Here is a 22,266-nt window from a genome sequence, read left to right on the forward strand (position 1 = left end):
TGTTCTTCTAATTTTCGGTGGGAATAATGACTGGAAAAATATCGATAGGACAGTTAGTCAACATGAGCGATCTCCTGAACATATTTCATCAATTATTGGTATGGTACGTTAGTCAAGAGAAGTAGTACAGCAGGACAAATTGTAACATTAATGGAAAAAAGTTATTTAGAAGAAAAGAAACATTGGAGAAACGTTCCGTAACGCATAATAGCAACCATTAAATTTTTGTCCAAGAACGGTATATCCTTTTATGGTTTAACCTTCGGATGACCAAGCGGGGGAAATTGTGACCCCAGCGTATGTTTTTCTTTAATAAATTCAGAAGTATTTTCAATTTTTAACTCATTATTTTTTTATTTGACTTTAATATCATTCTAGATATCCTCATATTTTGAAATAAGAAAAGTTCCCTATATTTTACGAATAAAAAATATATTCTGAAGTTGATGTTTAGTAAAATACCGTCTATTGTGTGTAATTCCAAGTAGTTTTACGCTAATGACGTCGACTTTGCAAAGTAACAAGACACTTACTCAACATACACACTACACATGACACTAATACTCATGTTGTGACAAGCTACATAAAGTCCATGCCAAAAAAAATAAAAAAAACTTCATTTTTTTTGTTAATTGTCATTTTTGACTTGGGGTCATTTCCCCTCCCCCCTTGGTCATCCGTGTAATAAAAAAAGGTTGGTCATCGGAAGTTTAACAACCAAATTATTTACAATACAAAATGACATAGTTATACAGTGTGTCGCATTCAAGATGAAGACAGCCCTATATTTTGGCTATCAAAATAAATACAGATTTGAGGTTTTGCAAAGTCATACAGGTTGAATTTCACATTTTTTAAGATACTCAGCTGAAATTTAAATTTTAAACGCAGCTTACTGCGAATCCATAAACAAATGGGTAACTTTTCGATGTTTTGCTTCGCGTTAGAGTTATCGGAAAAAGTTGTTCCAAATATTATTCTATCCCCACAGATCAAATTTCATGACAAAATTCACACTTTCATATGCAAACTCTTTAGTAACTACAATGAAATGCAAAAAATTGAATTTTGCATCGTAGATTTAAAACCCGTTTACTCAAATGTAGTATACCTTTGTATACTACAGTTTTGATCTCAAAATTATGTAGAATGAGGGATAAAAAAATTTAACGTATTAAATGAGCGCTAAAAGACGTATGTGGCGCCCTCTGGTAATATATAATTTAAGTTTCTCGTCCCAAAAAACCCCCACTAATCCAATTTCATGTTGTTATCGCATGCCTGTCAGGAAATATTCAAAAATAAATAAAATAAAAGTTTAACTTTGACACCCTGTGTTTCGGTTATTATCAACTTTCGTACTAAGGTAAATTAGCGTAAATCAACCTATATATCAACCTCAGAAATCTAAGGTTAAGCTATGGACCATTTATTACCAAACACCTTGTATAGAGCTGTCTTCATCTTAAATGCTACACAATGTATTTAAACAATGCTTAATTGTTTAAAAATATACATTTTATTTATTGTCAATAAAAATTTAAATTTCTGCTGCTACTGTATTTCTATTAAATAATTAATTCATTTAAGAAAGTTCTTCTTATTATTATTAAATATGTAATATGTATTTAGGGGCCCGAAAATGGTGTAGTACCTGAGGCCTGATTTGAAGTAAAATAGGCTCTGTTGAGAGCAGTGGTTTAGAGCAGAAACCAGTTTATTCCAGATCAAGTCGTAGATTCTATATAGAATTTTATACTACGACGTTTTGGGTCACGTGATCTTTTTATTTTTCAAATGACCAGGCTAGGGCTCGAACCTCGATCGTATATCCGCTAGATTTGTCGATCGAGTGCGCCTCTGCCCACTGAGCCGTCTGGCTGACTATAGTTCTTCATATATAGGGTAAAAGGGTCATTTTTGAGGGGCATATTTCAAGACCAGGGAGACCTAGAAGGCTGAAAAATAGCTAAAGGCTACATTTTTGTACTAGAATTTGGTAAAAATCCGCGACACCCCCTACAAAAGTGGTCGTGGTCGAAAGGGATCTTCTACAATCTTTACCATCTCTAGGTGATTCTTAACTATAGTGATAAAAGTAGTTAGCTTGATGGCATTGGTCCATTTCTAAGTATAATATTATATAATATTTTATTCAGGAATCTAACTTTATCTAGAATTACCCAGTCTTTTAAAAGTTTTACGACTTACTATGTAAACGATATCTAGACTTGTATCTTATACATCTTTGTGTGTTTTGCATTATAAAGAGTGTTTTTAGTATTCTTTAGTTCACGGCACCTGAATATTTTTAGTTGTTGTAATGTAGACCCAAAAGATTTTATTAAATTGAAATGCAAACTGGCACAACACACAAGTGACTTTATTGAAATTACTGTTTATCTACTCTATCTCGTATTATGTATAAGTTTTTAGTTTGTGAATACTGTCATTATACAGGGTGATTGATTAGTAGGTAAAGCTCAATAGCTCCGCTACAGTAATAGATAGCAATAAAAGTTAATAACAAAAATTTTAGCCACCTTTGAGCTTCACATTACAAAATTAGTTAGAATGTTACAGGGTGTTCGATAACACCGTGGCAGACCTAACTTATTTTTGAAGTTATACTTCTTTACCGGCGATAGAGGGTGATTTTTTTATATGTTAAAACCTATCAGCCCGGCGCATGCGCATTATAACTTTGTTCTGATTGGATGTTCAAATGACATGTCAAAAATTATCCGATATGGCAGCTGTGGTTTGGAGGTAAAGGTAAAGGTAAACAAATGTATAATATATTAGTTTTATTGTTGTGAGGACAGAAACAAAAAAGTTTATAATATTGTAGTGACTTTTAAATAGTTTTTAAAAGCAACAGGTACGTAATGATTGTTAATGTATCATGGGTATAAACCTACCTATTTGATCTGCCAAAATACATAGTATGTAATACTTTTATTTATATAATTTGATTACCATCAAAATTTCTATCAATATTCACCTAATATATTGTTTTTTTACTCTATGTTTTGTTGTATTTTTTCAATTCTAAATCATTTCAATTCAAAATTAAAATAATTTGATCAATTTTCAAAATATCAAAATATCACAAGTTTAATCCGTTTAGTTAGTCGATCTTCGTAAATAATGACACATAGCGTCCGTGGCTAAGCGGAGAAGGCGAATGAATTCCAATACCAACCGCTCTTATCAGCGCTGGTTCGAGTCCCAATAGAAACTTTCTTTTTTGTTTTTTTTAATACATTTTATGATTGTAAGTATATTTATTATATAATTGTATTTTCAGAAAATACGTATTTAGTTAAAAAAATTTTCGACAATTAATGTTCAGACATCATTTGTGGCTTGTTTAATGTGTTTGTGTGTGTTTTATTCTTTTATTATTTTAATTTTTGGTACTGTTCTAATAAAAATGTTTGAGAAGTAGTAAGTATAAATTAGTTTAATATTTAAACAAAATATAAATAAAAAGTATATTAATTTCGTTTAAATCATATAATAGAAGTATAACTTCTTACGTGCGTACAAAGTACACACACATTCTTTTTTTTTTAAATGGAACACCCTATAGTTTATTTTATATTCGAAATCCTGTTAACTTCTCCATCACAAAAATATAAAAGTTTGTAATGTTATACAGGGTATTTACAAAGTTATAACCAATTTTGTATGAAAATCGTAACAAGTTCAACTCCCTGTATAAATAAAAATAAGCACAACAGCAATGGTTTATTAATGCCATATTTTTTTATTTATTGTCAAAATTTTTAAGAATTATTGATATTGCTAATTTTCTTTATATCAAATACAGGGTGAGTCAAAACGCAAGTACATTATTTTCTCATTAATGTTAAATGGAACACCCTGTATTTTATATCATTATTGAAAAGTAACATTAACGTACTTTAATTTTTATATAACATTCCCTGTGGCCAAATTTATTAGTTTTCGAGATATTTTCATTTTTCAGATCAAATTATTTTAGGTGTTTAAATTTATCTAAATTTTAAGTAAGCCATGACTGAATTGACAATTGAAGATTACCGATTATCAATCCGGTAATCAATGTAACACTGTAGCAAATAAAGAAATAAAAATAATTTATTAGTAATACATTTTACAAACAAAAACACAACCACTACATGCAACATTTTTGAAACAATTAAAAACTATCTTTTTATGTAAATGCAACAAATAAACAAAGAAAATTAGTAATAAATTTTACAAAAAAACACACAAACACAAAACACAATATTTTATAAGACAATTAAACACTACTTTTGTATGTAAATGTAACAATGTAACAAATAAAGAACGAAACATAATTCATCAGTAATACATTTTGCAAAAAAACATGTTTGAAAAAATTAGAAGGTACTTTTAATAAAATATTTTTAATATTTAATTACATAAGGTGTTCAAAATTATCTCCTAACACATTTATGTACGCCTAAAAACGATCATTGAATGAGCTACTTACTCTACGGAGCATTTGTAAATTAACACATCGAAATACACTTTGTATTCTATTTTTCATCTCATCCCTTGTTGTTGGAGGTATTTTATAAACTTCATTATTAACGTAACCCAAAAAAAATCAGTCCAGTTTATTAAATTTTGGTGATTTGGGTGGCCACGCTACTGGTCCATTGAAAAATGAAAATATCTCGAAAACTAATAAATTTATACATAGGGAATGGTATCTAAAAATTAAAGTACAGTAATGGTACTTTTCAATAGTGATATAAAATACAGGGTGTTCCATTTAAAATTACTGAGAAAAGAATGTACTTGCGTTTTGACTCACCCTGTATTTGATATAAAGAAAATTAGCAATATCGACCATTCTTGAAAATTTTGACAATACGTTAAAAAATATGGCATTAATAAACCATTGTTGTTTTGCTTATTTTTATTTATGCAGGGAGTTGAACTTGTTACGATTTTCAATACAATTGGTTATAACTTTGTAAATACCCTGTATAACATAACAAACCTTTATATTTTTGTGATGGAGAAGTTAACAGGATTTCGAATTTAAAATAAAATATAGGGTGTTCCATTTAAAGAAACATAAGTTTGGTCTGCCACTGTGTTATCAAACACCCTGTAACATTCTAAATTTTGTAATGTGAAGCTCAAAGGTGGCTAAAATTTTTGTTATTAACTTTTATTGCTATCTATTACTATAGCGGAGCTATTGAGCTTTACCCTACTAATCAATCACCCTGTAGATAGCAGTGCGTGACGGTTTTAAAGTATGTGTGAAGTAACAATGTATTTTAAATGGGATTTACTTTTTCGCACTGTTTTTGGCACACTTTGATATAATCAAAAATCAAATATCCTTAACTTTCGCGTTGTCATGGTGATGACATTTTCAGCAATAAATTAAAATAAAAGTTTTGACAGTTTTGTGGTTTGAAAGAAGTTAGAATTTTTAAATGTCAAAGTTCTAAAAATTGTAGAATAGAAATGAATTCCAGTAACGAAGAGTTACAGTTTTTTTATTTGTTTATCGTAGATAAAATATTGTATGAAACTGTATGTGAAGTACTTTTTGCTAACTTACGCGATGTATAGCACTCGCTCCGCTGTCGCTCGTGCTCTAAACATCGCGTGCGTTCGCAAAAAGCGTACTTCACGAACTGTTTCATAAATAACTATTTTGTTACTATTGATATGATTAAAAAATATGACTATTAATTATTTTTTTCTTTTTCTAGGTAAGAGTTCGTTAAATTTTGAGATTTATTAATAGGTAAGTAGGTAATAGCTAAGACATTTATTAATATTGATTATTTATTTCTTAATTAACGCTTACGCAACAACTTTTTAATGATAATGAGTTACACAGAATCCGTTAATGAAATTCTCCAAGAGACCATAGATCATAGCTGCGGAAGTTATTCGTAGCTATGTTCTTCATTCCCTTGAGGACCTATCAATTCCGAAGTATTTTTTCTTACAAAAAGTTTTAATCCATTTATATATTTTGAGGTCAATAATACTTTTTGTAAGATTTTCACATGAGGGGAAACTCTATACCGCTTATGTAATATATAACCTTTTAATTTTCTGCGCATGGTTACTAAGTTAATAATAATTTATATTAACTGTATAACATTAATTTAATTAAAATTATAATCCATAATAATATACAAATATTTTGTGTTTAGTCATTGCCGTTTTTACTCATAAGGAGTCAAAATTCCAATTCCCTATAATATGTTACATTAAATTTTCTTGCACTTCAAAACTCCGCAACTCTTCATATTGGGCGATTTTTATTTTGGTTACCCTTTTTATGTGTGTTATACCGCTATTTTTCACCTGCCGCAACGAGCACCATTTTGCCAACAAACCAACAATGCAAACAAATTACCCAATTACATTAATTTCAACGTCAAATTTCTTTGCATATTTCAAGATTCTTACTCGGAGAATTGCCTTGTCTTTTAAATAATATAAATATGTATATGTTCAATACTGAAAATACAAAATAATGTGCCTAACTCATTAGTTAAATTACCTAAATACATTAAACAAGAACAAGAGATATAGGATGATCAGATTCTTCATGCAAGTTTGTTTCAAGAAAATCAAGTATCCTGAATGCCTGCTTGTATCTATCTTAATTTCCGTGAACACCTCCCATGCAACGTTGTCAATTTCTATATGAAAAAAAATTAAATATTCTTGAAAAAAGTTTTTTCAGTTTTTGACCATTTGGTATATCTCGTAACAATGTTTTCAGAACCTCTTTGTTTGTGACGTGTTCCGTCGACGATATTTCCAGAATTCTTCCATACATTTTAAGCTCTAATGATTCCAGCTTTTTTATGGATGCCACATTCAAAGTCCAAGCTTTCATTCCATAAAACTAAGTTGAAAAAACGAGCACACAGCCCACTTAACTCTTAGCACCAACTCCAAATCTCTTGTGCACAGCACTCTTCTCATTTTGTTAAAATTAAGAAGTAATCATGTGTGGAGTTGATCATTGTTCCAAGATATACAAATTGTTCTAATCGTTCGACATTGGTTCCGTTTATGAGAAGAATCTCGTTATTTCTTTGAGTTGTCGAGATTTTCATTCATTTTGTCTTCTTGACGTTCATTTTTAGACCGTTTTCTTGTCGATACTTCGCTATTCTGGTCACTAGTCTCAGAAGATTTTCAATATTTTGGGCTATAAGGTGACATTCATCAGCATATCCGATGTCATTAATGGGAACTCAATTTACCTTTATTCCAGCTGTGTCACCTTCAAGAGCTTTGTTAGGATCTCTTCCGAGTAGGCATTAAAAAGAATTAGCGAAAATACCCTTGCCTTTCTCACCCCACGTCTAATTTCATTTTTATCTGACAGTTGTTCGTTAACACGTACTTTTGTTCGCTCCTCGTAGTATAAATTCGATATGCTCCTGCGGTCATTGTAATCTATCTTCTTTGATTTCAGGAAATGCAGTAGTTGATCCTGACGTACTTTATCAAATGCTTTATTATGGTCAATAAAACACGCATATATATCTTGATTGACGTCCAGGCACCTTTTTTATTAGTACCTATATTAAGTGAAAATAGACCTCACGCGTTTCTAGGTCTTTGCCTAGTGACTAGGAACGAGTGATTTGCTATTTTAAAAGACAAATAGATTTATCTAGGTGTAGAAATGTAAATAATTATAATCCAAGAAGAAACTTGTAGATAACAAGAAATAGTATTTAAGATTTCGGCAGCTCATCATCATTCTCTTTGCCTTATCCCTATGCGGGGTCGGCTTCCTTAATTGCATTTCTCCACACAATTCTATCGTGGGTCATATCAATGTTAATCCCCTTTACCAACATGTCCTGCCTTATCCCCCAGGTCTTCTTTGGTCTTCCTCTCCTACTCCTTCCAGGAATCTACACTTCAGCTATTCTTCGTATTGGGTGATTAACGTCTCGACGTTGAATATGACCAAACCATCTTAACCTATGCTCTCTCATTTTGGCATCAATTGGTGCCACACCTGGACTTCCCTTAATATACTCATTTCTAATTTTATCCGTCTTTGTCACTCCACTCATCCATCTAAGCATTTTCATTTCCGCCACATGCATTCGTTGTTCCTCTTTCTTTTTCACTGCCCAACATTCAGTTTCGTACATCCTAGCCGGTCTTATGGCTGTTTTATAGAATTTTCCCTTCAGCTTCATTGGAATTTTTCTGTCACACAACACACCATTCGCTTCTTTCCATCCAGCCCTAATTCTACTGCATGTATCTCCATCTATTTCTCCATTGCTCTGTAATACCGATCCTAGGTACTTATAACTATTGCTTTTCACAATCATTTCACCATCCAAAGATACCATTTTATTTGTAGTAACTCCATCTTTAAATGAACATTCCAAATACTCTGTTTTTGTCCTACTAAGTTTTAAACCTTTTCCTCCAGAGCTTGTCTCTTCCAGTTTTTGTTCCAAGTCTCTTTCACTATTTCCTATTAACACTACATCATCAGCATACATTAGGCACCATGGAATGCTACCCTGTAGTTTTGCTGTTATATGGTCCAAAACTAATGAGAATAAATAAGGACTAAGCACCGAGCCTTGGTGCAATCCTACTTTCACTTAAAATTTATCCGTCTCGCCATCATCTGTCCTAACACTAGTCGTTACTCCCTCATACATATCTCTCACAATCTTTACATATTCGCCAGGGACTCCTTTCTCATTGAGTGCCCACCACAGAATCTCTCGAGGAACTCTATCGTATGTTTTCTCAAGATCAATGAATACCATATGAGCGTTGGTCTCTTTATTCCTGTGTTTTTCCATCAGTTGCCTTACAATGAAAATTGCATCTGTTGTTGATCTGCCCTACATAAAGCCAAATTGATTATCGGATATTTCGGTTTCTTCACGTATCCGTCTATCAATTATTCCCAATTCAATCTCCCATATTTTCATGGTGTGGTTAAGTAGTTTTATAGCCCTGTAGTTTGTACATTGTTGTATGTCTCCCTTCTTTTTGTAGACAGGTACTAATATACTGCTTCTCCATTCGTCTGGCATTTGTCCAACTTCCATAATTCTATTAAATAGACCTGCTAGCCAACTTATTCCTGTCTCTTCCAATGCCCTCCATACTTCCTCAGGAATTTTAATTTCGGCAGCTAATAGAGAATAATAATAATTTAAGATTTCGGCAGCTAATAGAGAAAATGTAGCAAGTTCAAACTTTACGGAAATCTTCCACAATGTGGCAACTGTGTGCGAAGACAAGCTTCCAGTTGAGGTCGAATTTCTCGGTCTGGTAAGCGATGAAGGTCGCCTCGAAGATGGACATCGAAAATAAAAGAAGTTGCCCCACTGAACAGTTATCTTATTACCGGCGGCATTGAGTTACGGTATATCGCGGACTCGCTGGAGTGCTTGTTCGCGACATCGAACAGCCTCTTCTTCTCGTTCTTCTTTGCCTTTTCGTACACATCGTGCCAATTCGATTTTAGAAACGCACTTTCTGTACCGGTTCCACTGGTCATACAGGGCGAAAGAATACATTATCAATTTTAGGTAAGCAATAAGAACAATTAATGAAATGTTCAAAGACAATAGAACAGAGCAGATGGAAGTAGATGATGTGGGTTTAACGATATTAAAAGAGGAAATTAAAACGGAATTAAAAAACAGCAAAAATGGTAAAGCAGTAGGTCCAGACCAATTCCAGTAGAAAGCTTAAAATGCATAAATGATGAAACCTTGGTAGACCAGGACGCATCTGTAAAAATATTAATACATTTGGAGACTTGAGGTGACTCAAATTTTTTTGCAGAAATTGCTTGAAAATAACTCAAATAACAATATTTGAGTTATCCTTCCACTCAAAAAGGCCCGGAACATTGTTCCGGGCAAATAATCAAAATGTCAAAAAATGAAGGAAAAATTCGATTTTTTTCTTTGTTTTTTGATTATAGCTTTAAAAGTATTCATTTCTCAGAAATGTTTTACAGACATAAAAGTTGTGTAATTAAATTTCCTATGGGCCATTCCATTAACATACGCCTGTTTTGAATTACTTCGACAACGAATATTTTACTGTGCAACATAAGAAGTACGAAAGTAAATGGCGCTAATAATTATTTCAATAAACAACAATGTAATTTGCAATTTACTTTCGTTCTTCTTATTTTGCACAGTAAAATATTCGTTGCCGAAGTAATCCAAAACAGGCGTATGTTCGTGGAATAGGGTATGCAATATAGGATTGGTTAAAATTTTTAAAAATTATCCCCTTGTTGCAAAATAGCAATAATTTCGAAAAAAACATAAAAAAACAAGTATTCGCATTTTACATTATTCAACAATTCCTGATACACTTGGGACCTTCATATTTTATCCAAAAAAACATTATGATATAATAAAAAAATACTGTGAATTTCATTAAGATCGGGTCAACAGATTTTGCAATCCAGCTTTCGCAAAAAAAATTTATTTTTTCAAAATGTTACAGGATTAAAAATAAAGCAGTCAGCAAGTTGAATTTTTTTTTACATATACATACTGTACTGTACATAACAATACTGTACCCTTGATTGGCAATTTTCAAAATTAAAATCGGTTAACCACCACGGCGTCAGAAATGTTTTTAAATAAACATTAATTTTTGGTGCTACGCGCAGGACAGCGGATAGTTTGCTCTGATTTGGCATTCCAATGATCTTTGATAATGACTGATACATTTTAATTTTTAGTACATTTCCATATAACTAAATAAATTTGTTTATTGCAAAATAAAAACACGTATATTGTCTTTAAAATACCACTTTTTTAGCTTTTTTTCTTTGTTCATATGTTTTAACTTAGAGAATAAAGGTTTATTATTTTTAAAAATATGCAATTGTTTAAACAATAAACAATAATCAAATTAGTTTGATTTTTGTAGAATTAAAATATTAAAATACAACAAAATATAGAGTAAGAAAATAATATATGTATGTATTAGATAAAGATTGGAAGAAATTTTGGTGGAAATCAACTTGTGTGAATCGAACACCGCTGTCCTGCGCGTAGCACCAAAAATTAATGTTTATTTAAAAAAATCCTGACGCCGTGGTAGTTAATCGATTTTAATTCTACAAATTGAAAATGAAAGGTACGGTACTCTTCTATATGCAAAAAAAATTCAACTTGCTATCTGATTTATTTTCAGTCCTGCAACATTTTGAAAAAATGAATTTTTTTAGCTAAACCTGGATTGCAAAATTTATTTTGCAAAATCTGTTGAACCGATCTTAATGGAATTCACAGTATTTTTTTATTATATCATAAAGCTTTTCTGGATAAAATATGAAGGTCCTAAGTGTAGCATAAATGGTTGAAAAGCGTAAAATACAAATACTTGTTTTTGATGTTTTTTTTTCAATTATTGCTATTTTGCAACAAGGGTGACAATTTTTAAAAATTTTAACCAATCCTATATTATAGAAAATTTAATTACGCAACTTTTATGCCAGCGCAACTTTTATGCCAGTGCTACTTTTTTCGGAAATGAATACATACTTTTAAAGTTATAATCAAAAAACGAAGAAAAAATTCGAATTTTTCCTTCATTTTTTGACATTTTGATTATTTAAACAATGTTCCGGACCTTTTTGAGTAGGAGAATAACTCAATTATTATTAATTGAGATATTTTCAAGCAATTTCTGCAAAAAAATTGAGTTACCTCTCAACGTCCATCTCGAAACAGATGCGCCCTGGACTATAGACATTACCGTAGACTTGTTTAACACAGTATACAAAACAGGAAAAACATACCAAACCTATGGTTGCTCTCCACCTTTTGTGCTATCCCTAAAATTACAAACGCTAAAGATTGCCGTGAATACAGAACAATATCATTAATAAGTCATGTTTTGAAATTATTACTGAAAATAATACATGGCCGGACTGTGTCAAAAGCTTTATGAAAATTAATAAATACTAGAACAAGAGGCCTGTTGTATTTCACTATTTTCTCTATTCGAGTTTTTATGCTTTGTATGTTCGTTGGTTTCGAAACCCTGTTATATAGTTTTATAGGTTTCCAGTTTTCTTTTCGTTCTTGTACGTATTACTCCTAGTGTGGTAAACAACTTATAAAGGTGGCTTAAGAGACTTCTTCTTCTTCTTGATGCGTGTTAAACTAGGTTCTGAGGTTCTTCAGCCAGGATGTTCCTCTTCTTTCTGGATCTCGTTTTCCAAATATGTTTTCCTGCAGGATGGCTTGTAGGAGGGTATATCTGGATTCATTTCACATAATGTGCCCGAAGTATTGTAACTTTCGAGATTTGATGGTGGTGAGTACCACTCGGTTCTTCTTCATTCTTCTAATGATCTCCTCATTTGTGACTCGGTCACTCCAAGGAATTTTGAGTATTCACCGATATAGCCATATCTCAAATGCTTCCAATTTCCTGCACATATCTTCGTTCAAGGTCCACGATTCAACACCACAAAAAGGACAGAGAAGGCATAGTATCGCAGCATTCTTACTTTTATATCAAGGGAGAGGCTGTGGGTCTTGAAGAAGGCCCCCATCTAATTGAAGGTGGATCTAGCTTTTCCGAGGCGCGCTCTTATCTCTTGGTTGATGGTCCATTCTTCATTTATTATGGTGTCGAGGTAGTTGTACTGCGTCACTCTTTCTGTAGGGGTTTGGTTAATGTAGAGTTGATGCTTTGTTATTTTTTTCTTGCTAATGACCATCAGCTTTGTCTTCTTTACATTTATATTGAGTCCATACTGTTGACTGTAATACGTGATTTTGTTCATAAGGACTTGTCGGTCTTCTAGGTTGTCCGCGAATACTATGATATCATCTGCATATCTTATGTTAAGCCGGTACCCGTTTAGTAGAATACCTTTTTCAGTTTCGTGAAAAGCTTTGATAAATATTCTTTCAGAGTAGAGATTGAAGATTTGAAGAGACAAAATACAGCCTTGCCTTACTCCACGCATGATTTACACATATTCAGTGTATTCTTCACCTTCAGCTTCGAGATTTGCAGTCTGATTCCAGTACAGGTTTCTAATTATTTTCAGATCTGGGTTGTTCATTCCTACTTTTTTTAGTATTTGCATGATCTTGCCGTACTGTACTCGATCAAACGATTTTTCGTAATCAACCAAACATGCGTATACGTCGCAATTGACGTCTCTGTATCTCTGGAATAAAACTTGTATTGAGAACAAAGCCTCTCTAATATCAACAGCCTTTATGAACCCGCACTAGTTGGGGGAAATTTGACTTTCACACAGCTTGCATCTAATCGAATTATATTATATTATATCGGTTTTATAGCATTCTACGCCTTTCTGTTCCTAATCGCCACTCCTTTCTATTGTGGCAGTTTTCCTCTCTTAGATTTCTTTCAGACATCGCCTTGGAGATGCCATTTATCCATGTGGTGGCTGGTCTTCCTCGTTTTCGTTTTTCTGTGGGGGGTCCATTCTAACACTTTTTTGGGGATTCTCCTTTCATCCATTTGTCTTACGTGTCCGTACCAAACTAGCTGTTGTCTTTGGAGTTCATCTATGATTGTTCCTTCTATTTCCATTTGTTGTCTAATGTCGTCGTTTCTTATGTGTTCTAGTCTAGATCTTCTTGCTGACCTTCTCCAAAAATCCATCTCAGTGGCTAGTAATTTATCTTTGTACTTGTTGGTTAATTGCCAGACTTCAGCTCCATAGGTTAACACTGGTTTTAATATTGTGTTGTAAATTCGTTTTTTATTTTCTGTTCTTATATTTTTTTGCCACAGTACCGAATTCAGGGCTCCTATCACCTATTTTCCCTTTACTATCCTTTCCTTAATATTTTCTTCTTTTCGTCCTGTACTATTAGTTAGTTTTATTCCCAGATATACCGGGTGGTGAATCGTCAAAGGGGCCATAGGAAACTCAATGTGAAATTCTAAACTGTTAAATTCCTGCTTCCCTAATTATTTTACATCAAAAGTCATGAGGAACTATTTGTAGGGGATTGAAATCTGTATTAAAAACAAGTTAAAATTGTTCTACGATTTAAACACATTCCAAAATTTTGAAAAATATAATACATTTGCCACAGTAGGTATGTATAAAAGTGTGCCACACGTTACCATTTAACTGACAGTGCGCTCACTATTGACTGTATAAAACATCTTTATTATTAATACTTTTTCCTCAGCTGAGGGTATCTTATCAAATTTACTGTTTTTTAAACAATAAATGATACAATAAAAATTTTGACAGTTCAAATATGGTTAATTATAATAATTTCATTGTGACCGAAGGCAACCGTCACATACATTATTGCACTGTGTGTGGCCTAACTGTGGCTTTATATTCTAAAAATGAATTACATTTTTACAAAATTTTGGAATATGTTTAATTCCTAGAACAATTTTAACAGTTGTTTTCAATACAAATTTCAATCCTCTACTAGTTTCTCATTACTTTTGATGTAAAATAATTAGGGAAGCAGGAATTCAACAGTTTAGAATTTTACATTGAGTTTCCTATGGCCCGTTTTTCAATTCACCACCCGGTATGTATTCATTGCAGCTTGTAATTGTCTCCTAATCGGATTATAATTTTCCAAATCTATCTTGTCTCCCTTTTTATAAAGTAAAATCATTAGAAGAGACTGGAGGAGGCTAAACCCGTCCAAAAATTGATGGAACTATATAATTATAAAATCAAAGACAAGAAATAATACCAATTAGAATTTTTGATCTTACGTAAACGGTTTATATCTTATTATTTTATATTATGTAATACATACATACAAAAGAATGCCAATGTAATCACTTTGTATCACTGAGTAATTGAGAGCTCTCGTGACAAAAGAAATGGTTAATGTTTTTAGCCGTCTGGAAATAATCGCAAATTCGAGCTGTCTACGACGCAATATAATAATTGTTTTGCAGAATATACTCACATATTCATAGGATTGTATATGCATGAAAATTACCACCGTCCTGCTGATATCTAGTTGTTGCGACCGTAGGGGTCTGCCCGATGAATCCTCACGCGATTTGGTTCATCATTTTTGCCGATATTGCCAATCGGATTTCCAGGACCGGGAGTCACGTATATAATTTTTTGTATTGATATCAATTTATCCAACAAAACTGCGTATATCGGGCAATGTATGTTAAGTGAGAAAATCTTTTTCCTTCTTGTAAGTCAACAAAAATCAATCAAAATGTTGACGAAGAAATCTTTGAAGAGTATTTCAATATTTAAAAAAAGAATCTAATGTTTTTTTACAATATAGTTAAGTGTATTTGAAAACTGAAAGCGAAAAACAGCTGCAGCAAGTCTCTTAAATTATATGTGGTGTGGATGATATATGCAGTGAGCAAATAAAGCATCTAGGCCAAGAGCATAAAACTAGAGCTTGCAACTTTATAACACGTGCTGCAAAGACTGCAAAATTTCAAAATCATGGAGACAATCTAAAGCAGAGGTTCCCAACCAGTGTGATGCGGCACACTGGTGTGTCCTGAAGTACCTGTAGGTGTGCCGCGAAATTGTACCGTCTTTTTTACTAGTATTTACTTTTTTAATTCGCCGTGATAATACCTTTTACCGACTATTTTTCATTGAATCAAACTTCTGTTCTGCGCTTGTCAATTATAGTATTGATTAGCCACACAGGTAGATATAGTCAATTTCCTTAGTGATGACACCTGGTGCACCAAAGTTGCGTTTTTGGCAGATATTTTTGGGAAGTTGTATGTTTTAAATAAGGCCATGCAGGAAAAGCAAGAAAACATCCTCCCTCTACTGATAAAATCAGTTCCTTCCAGTAAAAGCTTTTACTGTGGATAAAGAAAGTTGAAAATCAAGCCACGTGGAACATGTTAACAAACAATTGCAATGTAAAACCAAATCTATCAGACCTTTTTTTGAAAAGTCTTAGTAAGCTGAATGGCAATATCAAAAAGTATTTTCCCTCCCTCGATACGTCATCAATGGACTGGGTGCTAAATCCATACATCGAGACGGCTTATGACACGGCCTTGTTCACTACTGATGAAGAGAGTGAACTGATAGATATAAAAAACGACCGTAGACTTAAACTTAAGTACAGTAAACTAGTTGAAGAAGTAGAGGCTCAGTCAAAACTGAAGAAAATCAAAGTTAATGTAGATGTTGCATCATTTTGGATTCCCCTCTTCAATGAATATCCACTGGCCACAAAGAAAGCTATGAATACCGTTTTCAACTTCTTATATCTGTGAATCTGCTTTCTCTTCGTTGAACACCATCAAGAACAAAAATCGTTCACAGCTAAAATCTTTAGATGACAACTTGAGGGTGTGCTTGTCTACAATACATTCTAGAAAGAATTTAATAATGAAGGGTCGCCAAGCACAAATATCGCATTAGATATGGTGTCACTATTTTTAATTAGACGGACGGTTTTATACTTCATTATTTTAAATTATTAACTCGTCTCTTTTAACACAAAATATATGTTTGTAAGTGCATTAAAATTTTGTTTTCTTATTTTTCCTAATTCATTTTCATAATAAGCACAGCATTAACTCAATGAATTATGTTTTAAATTATATTTTTAAAGAAAGTAACATACTAAAAAAATCACATTACAATACATTATGATTATACTCATTATAGAGATTATTTACCCAAGTGCGCCGTGGCTGAACGAGTTTTTAAGTTAGTGTGCCTCAAGCTAAAACAGGTTGGGAACCGCTGATCTAAAGTAATAGCCTTGTTAAAACCAGGAAAAGACCCAGAAAATCCCAGTAGCTACAGACCTATCTCGCTGTTATGTCACTTTTTCAAACCATACGAAAGATTCGTATCGTATTTCGATAACGACATCCGAAGTGGAAGTCGAAACGTCAATAAAATCATTTTCAACTTAATTTCTGGCTTATTTCCCAATTAGAATAATAAAAATTTCAATATTTAACGTTTTTTAATTATTAACGTAAAATTCGTTTAGTGTTTTTAATTATTCACTTAAAACGTGTTAAATAAAGTTTTTTTTTAAGTGTTTTGGTAACAATAACTCGTCATATTGAAAATATTTACGATTATTTTATTTATAGAGATTCTGACCAATAGAAAGCTACAATAATAAAAATTACAGCGGTTATTTTTTAATGATTTTAACTTCCAATCGTGTAGTAACATTTTTCATCATGTGTTTAATTCTGTCTAATCAGATTATTATTATAGTGGGAATTTTCTACTGTACATTATTAGAGTGGGAATAATTTTTCTGTAGATTGTTTCTGTTTAATTACGAGTTTCCTAGTTTTGACAACTGTCACATTTAAGAAAACGAACTTAATAAACTTTGAGTTCTGCTTATAATGTCAAATTGTCACGAGGACAACACAAATCGGTAATTTTAAGCGCTCGAGTTTACTTCGGTAAGAATATTTCATGAGTAAAACTGTATTTATAACTAATTTTAACTGATATTTTATTGACTTCTTCGTCTGAATATTTGCGAAACTGTGCTGTTCACTTTGGACAAGTGTGTCACATTAATTGGGATAAATGTCACTGAATGTTTTTATACAAAGACTTGAATTTTGTATGTAAGTACCTATTAAAAAATAACCTGTCGAATATCACACGATAGTAGGAATAAATAAGAAAATAATGCTCCAATTTTGTTCTTAAACTTGTTTCCATTCATAAAATCCTTTATAAAAGGTATATTTGTTAAAATCCCTATACAGGGCTACATCAAAAACATAAATAGTTTTCGATCGCTTGACCGATCATCATCAGTGCAATCTTAGAATCTACGTGCTAACCACCAAAGTAAAAATATTTGGGTATAAACCCTTTATAATTGATCCGTCATAGGATATTGGATGTTTTATACATCCATGTTATAAATCACATCTTCTTCATATGTTCCTATGACGGATCAATTATAAAGGGTTTATACCCAAATATTTTTACTTTGGTGGTTAGCATGTAGATTCTAAGATTGCACTGATGATGATCAGTCAACCGATCGAAAACTAGATATGTCTTTGATGTAGCCCTGTATAGGGATTTTAACAAATATACCTTTTATAAAGGATTTTATGTTTTTGTAATGGTATACAGCCAACTACAGGATATTTTTCCTCGTGGATTTGATTCCATTCGGCAATAATCACTCGAGCCCTGCGGGGGAACAAGTTTTCGAAAAATTGTCGCATTATTGTTAATTGATTCTCACTCTCTTGTTATGTGATATTAATGTTGGGAATTTTTCGTCAAGTATTACGTCAGATCAGTGGCGGCTCGTGATTTCTACCATAGGGAAGGCTATACCTAACTGTAAAATACCTAGACAAATTTTCACTAGCAAAAAAATCCGCCAAAAAATCTAATTTAAGGTCCCGTTTTTTAACCATTTTTTATTTACATTTTATAATATCATCATAATTCATAATTCCATAATATCATATTATTTTAGAAATAGTTAGAAGTAATAGTATCAGTTTAGAAATTGTAAAAGTGTCTTACCAAAGTTTGTGTCGTTTATTTGTTAACAATTCTATCTCTATAAGTAGATATGCATATCAAAATAAATACAGATTTGAACTTTTGCAGTCCATACAGGTTGAAGGTTCACATTTTTTAAGATACTCAACTGAATTTTTTTAATCCTAAAAGCGGCATACTGCGAATCCAAAAACACGGTAAATTACCCTTATTTTGCTTTGCATTACAGATATATAGGTCTGGATTCCGCGTATGAAAAAAAAGTTGATTAATAGCAAGCTGAAAATTTGTTAATAGCTTAAGGGTGTCTAGTCGGATAAACTTTGATATATGGGAACACTGGAACAGGGGCAGTTTTAATTGTGGAACAGGTTAAAAATTTGGAACGGTCAGACCACGAAAACGGCACATTTATTTTGTCCGACAGAATAGACTTAAACTCTCCGAACAGAGATTAAACTCTCATGCAAAAATCAGACTGCTATTTATCACCTGTCATAATTCCTGTCATTTGACATATTCTACATGTTCCACTCATTAAAACGCCCATTTGGTGATAAATAGCAGTCTGATTTTTGCATGAGAGTTTAATCTCTGTTCGGAGAATTTAAGTCTATTCTGTCGGACAAAATACATGTGCCGTTTTCGTGGTCTGACCGTTCCAAATTTTTAACCTGTTTCACAATTAAAACTTCCCCTGTTCCAGTGTTCGCATATATCAAAGTTTGTCTGACTAGACACCCTTAAGCTATTAACAAATTTTCAGCTTCCTATTAATCAACTTTTTTTTCATACGCGGGATCCAGACCTAATAGGAAAAACTTATTTGAACAAGTTGTTCCAAATATTAGTCTAACCCCACACACCAAATTTCATCACAAAATTCGCACTTTTAGTTTTTTCATTATTTGTAGTCAGGATCCTAAAATTGCAGAGGAGGCTGCTGGCCGATCAGCCGCCTTGCCCAATCTCCGGGCAGCGTGTGCGTTAAACTATAATGCAGCTCTAAGAAGACCGGGTCTCCGTAAACGCTGCTGGGCTGCGCGGAGCATTAGCAAGTGAGATTTTCCGGCCAGCAGCCTCCGCTCCAGTTTTAGGATCCTGACTACAAATTATAATGAAAAAACTTAAAATGCGAATTTTGTGATGAAATTTGGTATGTGGATTAGAACATTATTTGGAACAACTTGTTCAAATAACTTTTTCCGATATCTCTAACGCGAAGCAAAATAGCAAAGTAAACAAAACAGTGTAACATGTGTAAAAAATTATTTATGGGGAGGCTAAGCCTCCCTTGCCTCCTCTGACGAGCCGCCACTGCGTCAGATGCCCTTCGTTTCTACGTAAAAATGAACATTCAGTGTCATTAATGACAATTAATGTTTTACAACTCGTCCCAAATCGAACACCATGGAGAGGTTTAGTAGTAGCTTAGTTTAAGATTCAGGCAAAGATATCAATAAAATATTAGTAAAAATGATTTAAAAACAGTTTTATTCATGAAATAATCTTGCCGAATTACTCTCGAGCTCTTTAAAATTACCGATTTGTTTGCCCTCGTGACCCTGTGACATAATATTACTCCCCTTCGGGTCGTGAAATTAAAACTGTCAAAGTGTCACTCGAGATACAAATCGATAATTTTAGAGCTCTCGTTTAATTACTACTATTAAGAATATCCCAATATGAATGCACGAGTGGGCAAAAAAATAGGAAGTAATGCCATTGGAAGGTATGGAGAAGAAATCCTAAATAATAATGGGGAGCGGTTAATAGAACTTTGTACGCGAAATGAACTAAAAGTCATGAACGGATTCTTCAAACACAAAGATATACATACTTACACGTGGATTCAAACAACACGCAATTTGAAATCGATTATTGATTATCTAATTGTGGCCCAAAAAACTAAACTGAGAATCCTTAATGTTAGAGCATACAGAGGAGCAGAAACTGGAAGTGACCATTACTTGATAAAATCCAAAATAATACTGCCTTCATGGGCCCAACAGAAACAGGGTGTCTCAGATTCAGGGAATGGACAGAAAATTGAAGCGGTTCGATATAATCTAGAAAGTTTAGAGCACCACAGTACAAAAATGCTATACAGAAGCCGACTAGATAATATATTGGATGAAGGAACACTGACACAAAACATAGAAAACGTACACCAACACATTATTTCAAGTATACACCAAGCCGCCAAAGAGGCGCTAGGTATAAAAGAAAATAGAATACATAAAGGTAATAGCTGGTGGAACGAACATCTACAAACACAAAAAGAAAATAAACATCAACTATACCAAAAATGGTTAAACACTGGCCGGATAGAAGACAAGGAAAAATACAGAAACGCCCTCAAAAAATTTAAACAGGACGTATGGCAGATAAAAAATGATTCATGGGAAAAGAAATGTAATGAGTTGGAAACATATATAGGTGGTAGGAGAAGTAGAGAATCGTGGAGGTTTATCAAAACATTGAGATCAGATACAACAGAAAATGTAAGGCTTGACAACATAACAACAAATACATGGGAACAGCATTATAAATCCTTACTGACTGAAGACCGCCCACAATACATACAAGAAGAATCAAGCCCAGTAATAGTAGAAGGTGAAGAAACAACAATAACAACAGAAATGGTACAGAAAGCTATCTCACAATTAAAAAATGGTCGGGCACCTGGCCCTGACAATGTTCCCGCAGAACTAATAAAATCAGGTTCAAAGAAATTAATCCGAATGATCACAGAATTCCTTCACAGAATTATTAACGGAGAACAAGTTCCAAAAAGCTGGAAAGAGGGCTGGATCTCTTCAATACACAAAAAGGGAAGTAAAAGTGATGTCAACAATTATAGGGGAATAACTAACAAGCACAATGAGCCGTTTATATGGCAGAATACTGAAAACCATTATTTGCGAAGAATATCAACCCTATGAATCCGAAGAACAGTGTGGTTTCAGGGCCGGCCGATCTACGATTGATAATATATTCTGTCTAACACAGGTTATGGAAAAAAGACTAGAACGTGGACAAGACACACATATACTTTTGTCGACCTAACGAAAGCATATGACACAGTGCCCGTGAAAAAATTGTGGGAGGTTTTGGACAATACACACATATCTGCAACTGTCATCAAAGCCATACAATGCCTCTATAAAGATTCTATGTCAAGGGTAAAGAGAGGTAACCATCTGTCATCTAGCTTCCAAGTAACAAAAGGCCTTAAACAAGGGTGCTGCTTATCTCCCATTCTTTTCAATATATATACCGACGGTGCTCTCAGACTTTGGAAGCAGAAATGCAGTGGTATGGGTATACCAATCGGAGACATAACATTATACACTTTGAATTATGCAGACGACCAGGTGGTAGTTGCCCAAGATAAGGAAGACTTAGAATATATGACCAGAAAATTGATGGAAGAATACAGGAAATGGGGTTTAGATCGGTACACATCGGTAACCAAATACAACAGGAGGACCTAGATCTTGACGGAAGTGACTACATCAGGGGTTGTACAGAGTATATATATCTAGGGATTAAATTAACAAATAGTGGAAGAACGGAACCCAGTATAGATGATAGAGTGACGAAGGCTAGAAAGGTTACTAGAGCCCTAAACCCTGTCTTATGGCAACATAACATAAATTTAAATACAAAAATGAGGAGGTACGACGCTATTCTGAAACCAATTTTAACGTATGGCTCCGAAGTGTGGCAAA

The 22,266-nt window shown here is 33.2% G+C and overlaps 1 protein-coding gene across 1 annotated transcript in view; it reads right to left on the minus strand.

The window, feature by feature from the left end:
* Positions 1 to 881: 881 nt before the first annotated feature.
* Positions 882 to 22,266, minus strand: part of LOC126885173 (uncharacterized) — a 380,912-nt gene continuing 359,527 nt past the window's right edge. Inside the window, exon 2 of the mRNA XM_050651599.1 lies at positions 882 to 895. The gene's annotated coding sequence lies outside the window, so the exon portion shown is untranslated. The remainder of the gene's footprint in view (positions 896 to 22,266) is intronic.

Source organism: Diabrotica virgifera, chromosome 5 (genome assembly GCF_917563875.1).
Source record: "Diabrotica virgifera virgifera chromosome 5, PGI_DIABVI_V3a".
Lineage (NCBI taxonomy): Eukaryota > Metazoa > Arthropoda > Insecta > Coleoptera > Chrysomelidae > Diabrotica > Diabrotica virgifera.